Genomic DNA, 7,831 nt, shown 5'->3' on the forward strand with positions numbered 1-7,831 from the left:
TCTATCGCTTCGAATCGTTTTGATTTTACAATCAAGTTGAATCTCAACTTCGTTCTTATAATTTTTGAACGCTTCTATTGCTTCATCTTTACTTCTTAAAAGATAAATGTAGCAATACCTTGTGCAATCATCTATGAAAGTGATAAAGTACTTTTTACCACCTCTAGTTTGCACCATCTTTAAATCACATACATCCGCGTGAATTAATTCAAGGGGTTTTGTGCTTCGTTCAACTGAGTGAAACGACAACTTAGTCATTTTTGCTTCAAGAAAAATTTCACATTTATCTTGGGTATCCACTTTATTAGCCTTTAGTAAATCTAAATTCACTAATCTTTTAATGACTTTTGAATTTACATGTCCCAATCTACAATGCCATAAATTTGAAGACTCGGTCAAATAAGAGGAAGTAGATGTTTTATTATTATTCTCCAATGGCTTGGCAACACTGCGAGTTGCCACACTAAGCTTGAAAAGCTCATCGGTTACATAACCTTTTCCGAGGGATTTTCCAAACTTATACAAAGCAAACGTATCAGACTCAAATACAAGTTTAAACCCCTTATTAACTAGTATTGATCCTGACACTAGGTTCTTGCGGATGTCCGGGACATGCAGCACATCCTTCAAAGTGATTGTAACGCCGGACGTCATCATGAGAATCACGTTGCCAATGCCGAGGATTTCGGACGATGCTTGATTCCCCATGTTGATTTTCCACCCTTTAACAGCCGTGTAGGAGGCAAACTTGCTCCTATCTGAGCAGACATGAGCAGTAGCGCCGGTGTCGATGTACCAGCCACCCTTGTTATCAACAAGGTTAACCTCTTCAGTGACCACAGCAATGAGGTCGTTTTCATCCCAGTCCTTGAACTCCTTCTCAACGACGTGGGCAGCCGGCTTCTTCTTCTTGCTGCGGCAGTCCTTTGCAAAGTGGCCTGGTTTGCCACATTTGTAGCAGTCCCCTTCAAACTTCTTTGAAGGCTGCTTTCCCTTCCCTTTGTCATTTGGACGGTTTGGGCGAGGGCGTTTGTTGGAGGGACCGCCCCGCTCCAACAGATTGGCTTTGGCTTCATTTGGGGTGAAGCCCTTAGCCTTTTGGTCGCTTTTGCGCACATCAGCCTCAATGCGCAACTTCACGATCAAGTCTTCAAGGGTCATCTTCTTTCGCTTGTGCTTGAGATAGCTCTTGAAGTCCTTCCAGCTGGGAGGAAGCTTGTCAATGATCGTGCACCTTAGGAGTTTATCGGGCAAGGTCATCCCTTCAGTCACTAGTGCGTGGATGATCATTTGGAGCTCTTGGACTTGCTCCATGACAGGTCGAGAATCGACCATTTGTAGTCCATAAATTTGGAAGCTACAACTTGTTCAGTCCCTGCAGCATTATCTATGCTATACTTCTTTTCTAGGTTTTCCCACATTTGTTTAGATGTGGTTACATTGGAGTATACATTGTAGAGACTATCATCTAATGCACTTAAAATAAAATTTTTACATAGATAATCCCCTTTTCTCCAAGCTTCATAGTCCGCCAAGACTTCGAGCCTAGTCTCTTGGTCGCTTGGCGCAGGTAGCTCGTTTTCCGTGAGGAAGTTGGCGACGCCCAATGTTGTCAAGTAGAACAACATCTTTTGGTACCACCGCTTGAAGTCAGATCCTCCAAACTTTGGTGGTTTCTCGGCAGGTGGTATCATTCTTGGTGCCAAAGGTGCCGCACTTGGTCCATGGAATGAACCAATTCTGTTGCCCCCGAAGGAGCCAACAACATGGTTAGGCATAGAGCCCCCACCATTCACGTTGGGCATAGAGCCCGCCATGGTCGTACCAGCCCCGAAGGGACTAGCACCCGCATGAGACCCGAAGGCCCTAGCATTCGTGTGAGACCCGAAGGCCCCAGCACTCGATCCATTAAAGGATCCGAAGGAACCACTAAAAGTGGAACCAACCGAACCACCAAAGGTGGAACTAGTGGACGCCCCGAAAGGGTTGTCCCAAACCCATGGGACAGTTGAAGAGGCGGCTGGGAAGCCGGGGGTTGGCATCATCGAGGGGATCGATGAAGTGTTGACCGGTTCAGTGGTCGCTATGGTGGAGGAAATGGCAGCGGTGGTGGTGGTAGCAGCGGTGTTGGATTCAGTCGACATCTCCAGCAAAGGTGTTAAATGTTTCGAAAGTTTTTAGGTTCAGTTTAGTGTCCAAATTCCTTCAAAAGCAAGTTATATCTCGTCTTGCGATTGTTGGTTTCTGGGGATTACAAGAGATACAACCGGGCGTAATACAACCTAAAAGAAAGAATACAAAAGGAGAAACTGAACTTAAAATTACAACGGAAAAAACGAAACAACTAAACCGTGAATTAGCCGAGTCGAGGAGGCCTCTTCTCGCAAGATGAGATACGCCCCGGTAGTGCTCTCGGTTTGGCGTGTCGTCCCCAAAGGTAAAACGGCTACGTCTCTGGTGAAGCACCACCGCAATCAACAGAGCTCCGGCGAACTGGATGGAGGAGAGGGCAGAGCTTTCGACAGAAAAACAATGAAGAGAGAGGGAGAGAGCTTATGAATGCAGAGAATGCTTGTTTGTGTGTAGTAATGCAGTGGTATGGCTAGCCTATTTATAGGCCAAGCCACTATGCAGGGTCAACCAAGCCATTGAAGGCTCATCATGGCAGATTCGTAACCGTCATCGGTTACAGGCGTGTGGCAGGAGTGTGCCTTTCGCGTGTGGAGCGTGTGGATATCTTATGTGGCAGCCGTGACTGTGCCTCGCTTGACGATGTGTCGGCGGTGGTCTAAAAAGATTAGTTTGGACCAAGCCCCAAGCCCAAAGACCACCCAAAGACCAAGATCCAAGTCCAAGTCCAAGTCCAAGATCGGGATCGGGATCGGGCCCGCGAGCACGAGCGCGGGCTCGGGCGGGCGGGCGGCGGCGGCGCGCGCGTGTGCGCGCGTGTGGGCTTTTTCACCCATCTTGATCCACTATAATTATTAAGTAACATAAAGTCACTTAATTTAAACACATTAAAATATGTGTTAATCCTCCAATGTGGGATAATTAACACTAGTTATTTATTCCCTAAGCTCCAACTCCAAGCTTTAATTAAAAGCTAATTATGCCCAACTTTAATCCACTATTTCTCACTCACCGGAAATCAGATTTGAGAAAGTGAATATACTACATTTATCTACGTAAAATGTAGATCGATGCTATGTCATTTAATTTCACAAAATTAAGTGTCTCGTCACATTTATTATTTGGTCAAAATCCATTGACCGAGCATATTTAATCCATGATTTTTACAGTATAATACTATTCAAAGTCCATTTGATCATGCAAGCCTTATCTTTGATTTTATATGTGCCCCATTGACTCAAGAGTCTTGAAACAGATCCCACTAAGAATGTTATTTTTTTCATTCATGAATCTGATATATTCTGTATTTTATGTAATAGTGTAATAAGTGTGTTCCACTGAACAATTCATTCGTAGTAGCAATAAAAAGAAATTCTTCTATCCAAATGAGCCATATTATGTCCCAGTCGGCAACCACTAGGAAATATTAAAAACGATGAGGATTTCAGCAATTTAATCCCCAAAAAAAACATATTACACCCATATAAAATATGTCCAATTTAACGCACAAAAAAGCCTAAAACTACCCATTTTTAGTGAAGAGTAACCATAAATCCATAATAGTTAAGGCTTGACATTTTCTTTGAGAAGAAAACCTGTGACACTCTTCAATAATGTTCGTACATGCATGATGCATGTACTTATCTCAATTCAAACAAATTATCACCATCTTTCTTTTACTTCTCAAATTTGACTTTTTTTTCAATTAAATTATTGGAGAATATATTCTTGGAATTTTGATTTATAAGCATTAGAATTTAGAATATATTGGACTCGTCGGAATTTTGTTTAAATATTAGCCATTATATATACTAAATATATCTCGTATTCATTTTAACATTTTTAAATAGTACTATATATAAATAAAAAAGGGTAATTGTATTATGTAATGGACTACTATTATAAGTGAATAATGCATTCATACATCCCTCCATTATTCAATTATTTGAAGAATATACTAATTTGAAACAGATTGATTCAATAAATAAAGTGGTAACAACTAATTAACTACTATAACTTCTTACTTCTGTTGACAAAATAAGAATTATAAAAGTTATTAGTTGGTATGCAGTTGACTTCTAGTGGAACAATTAGTTATAAATATACTAATTAATTAATTAGTAGTATATTACTAAGCCAATTTTCCAATTAAAATACACATGTTCGGAATATTATTCAGCTACATGTGTACGGTTCATGCATTTAGATAATGTAATGCATGAATGCTAAAAGACATGATGTTTCTGTCACATCAATTAGGATTGACGACTCATCCACAGTACATGCAGCAGGTGGGATGCAGTGGCAGCGTCACAAAAGGTCGAGTTTGCCCTTTCAAGCCCTGAGGGTGTTAGGCCATCCACAACGCTGTTCCTATACCGTTCCTTAAACCACTATTTGAGGGCCCCACTGTACTTTTTTACTCCATTCCTTAACTAAGGAACAGAATCTGCAACCATCCGTTCCTTAACCGTTCCTTAAATTACTATTCATTCAATTTCATTTTTTTTATTTCCAACCCAATTCAATTTAAATAAACACACTTTAATAAAAAACAAACACACTTTATTAAAAAACACACAACATTAAAAACAAATTCAACTTAAACTTAAAAAAAAATAAAAAAAAGCACACAATTAAAATCCTAAAAAAATAAAAAACACAAAATAAAAAACACACAATTAAACGTGGGAAAATAAAAAAACTACTCTGCCGGCGAATCATCCTCCGGAGGCGGTCGAGGTTTAGGGGGAGGAGGAAGACCAAGTAGTCCTGCCATATGCACAATTCAGTTCCACCAGGCCGTGAATTGGGCGTACGAGAAGCGGGAAGTGTCCGCCATTGTGGCGGTTATGTACGCCACCATAAGTGTGTCCGAGCCTCCCCGCGAGCCCGATCCCGAGGCCGACTGGCTTGATTCGCCTCGGCCCTTCCTCGCACTAGCCGCCTTCGCCGCCTTCGTCCCTTGCGGCTGACGGCGCCCACGGCTGGATCCCCCGTATTCGTCGGGCGTTGGATCCCCCATACCCCCAAACACCTGCGGTTCACCCTCGCTGGCCTCACCGGTGTCACCAGACGAGTAGTTGCCGCTCGTCGTGTGCTTCGTGCGCTTTGAGGTTGAGCCCGAGCTCGAGCGGACACCGCCGGCCCACCTTTCCTCGTCCTTGACGAGCTGCCAAATATGTTGATATTTGAACTGTAGACCGCTGTCCTGGTAGAAGACGCGCAAAGCCGCCCTCAGAATGTCGGCGCCCGAAGCTCCGCTTTGGTAGTTCGCCGCTTCGGCCGAGTAGATGCCGCAAAATTTTTTGACCTGTGCGTCGACTCGGCCAAAGTGAGCACGGAGCATTGTATATTTGCGCTTCCGGGCCCCTTTCGGCTTAGTCTGGTGGTAGACATCACGGACCTTTTGCCAGAAGCACTTGGCGGCTTGTTGGTTCCCGACGATGGGATCGTACGAGACCGTGAGCCAGGCGGTGTACACCGCCTTAGTTTCTTCGTTGTTATACGGATGCCGGCCCAGATCCTCCAGTTCCTCCTCCTCCTCCTCGGGTGCCTCAGACGCAGCCCTAGAGCTTCCACCGCCTCGGCTTCCTCCCTGGGTGGGTTCAACGGGGATATCCTCCCGAATCTGGGACAAACCCTGAGAAAGCCGCGAGCCGGGTGGTCGAGCGTAGGCATCCACATCGAAAGTGGGTGGTTGGTACCCACCCGGCGTCGCCGACCCCTGGGTGCCCGGCGTCGACGACCCGGAACCACCAAGTGTGTTGTACATGGTCTCCCAATCGCCGAACGCGTTGAGATCCCACCCACCGGAGCCGCCACTGCCGTAATTTCCGTCGTCGGATATTTTGTGAAGGAGATTGAAATAGAAAATTGGAGAGGAATTGATGTTGGTTTAGGAAGAGTAGATGTGTAGTTGTGTGTGAAATGTAATAAATTAGGTGTATTTATAAAATAAGAAAATAAAAATAAAAATAAAAAAAATTAAAAAAAGTTAAAAAAACGGTAATATTACCGTTAAAAAAATTTAAAAAATCAATTTTTTTTTAAAAAAATTAATTATTGCGTCATCGCTGACGTGTCCCACTCGCGGGCCGGCGAACTCGCGGGCCGGCAAGTGGGAAGCACGCACGAAGCGGGGAGCGCCACGTCGCCCCAGCGCGTGGCGGCACAAGCCGTGCCGCGTTCCGTGCCGTCGGCACCCGGCACGGAATGGGAACGGAATGGGAGCGGAATGGTGCGCCGCAACGCGTTCCGCGGCGAAACCGTTCCGGCAGAACGGCACGCGGAACGCCGGCGGTACGCGTTGCGGGTGCCCTTATGGTCCGAAAAAACAAGGTTTGTGATTATATAATTTGTTAGATACATGTGATGAGATTTTTAAATGTTAGGGGTCTCTGTTGTTACAAGACGAAAAGTTAGGGATCTTTTGTGCAGTTCACTCTTAATACAAAATTGAATATGAAGAAATTATTCAGAGTATGTATGTGTGTGTATGTGTAGAGTGTGTGTGGAATGAAAATAATGAAAGTTAAATCCACAAAGAAATAAAGTTGAGAGCGCCGAAATAAAGTTGAGAGCGCCAAGGAAGTTGAAGTATTTGCTTTTTGGTATGAGATTTTATAGTTAAGTGGAGATAGTAAATGAAATAAATATGAAAAAAATAAAAATAAAAAAATAGAGAAAGTGACACCTAGCCAAGGTGGTGATTGCACTTTTGAGCATAGAAAAGGATCATGAGGATTTCCTACTCCATTTTCTACTATATACACACAAACATAAGTGATGGAGTCCATCACTTATCATATTTGTGTGCATGTAGTAGGAGATGGAGTAGGAAATGGCATAGATAATCTCAAGTGCGTATACACGTGTTGTGCTTCGTGTTATGCGCCATTTTTTTATATTTAACTTCTAATTTTTAAAGAGTATTTAATTTATCTTCAAAACTCCTTTTTTACTTCCACTCCCCCTAATCATCACAAGAAAAAAAATATATATATATATATATATTTCTCTAATTTTATTAAAATATCTATAATGTTATTTTTTTTATTTTCTTCAAAATTTTCCACACCTTTATGTCTATATGTGTGTGTGTGTGTTTATGCATTTATTTAATTTTATATAAATCTTAGATTATTTTTTTAATACTCATATATAAATCAATTAACAACTCAAAATCAAACTTCATTTTTATCCGATGCAAGTTTTTAAACTTTAGTTGCGTGTGAGTTTAACTATATTTTTCAAAATTTCCCAAATACATTTTATAAATATGAGCAATGTGGAAAATTCCCCAAATACATTTTTTATAAATATGAGCAATTTTCCACATTAGACATTAGAGAGATTACACATATAGCTGTAGAGAAGTTGTTATAATTGTATGTGATGTGTTTAACATTCCAATAATAATTGTATAATAATTTTTTTTAGAATTCAAGTCCTTGTGTCAGAAGGTCAAGAAAGTTGGTGACCTGATGATAAAGAAGCCGACGACCGAAGCCTAAGTGAGCGACAATCATAATTATAATGGTCATGAGGTAGCGAAATTCCTTATTGGGTAAGTTCTAACCCGCACAAAAGGCGTAATGATCTAGATATACTACCTTAGAGAGAGGCTCGGTGAAATAGACATGTATGTGTGAAGTTAGCTCCATATTCACAGAAGCAATAGCCGTAAATGGACCTGAAC

The sequence above is a fragment of the Salvia splendens genome, chromosome 21 (genome assembly GCF_004379255.2).
Source record: "Salvia splendens isolate huo1 chromosome 21, SspV2, whole genome shotgun sequence".
Classification (NCBI taxonomy): Eukaryota; Viridiplantae; Streptophyta; class Magnoliopsida; order Lamiales; family Lamiaceae; genus Salvia; species Salvia splendens.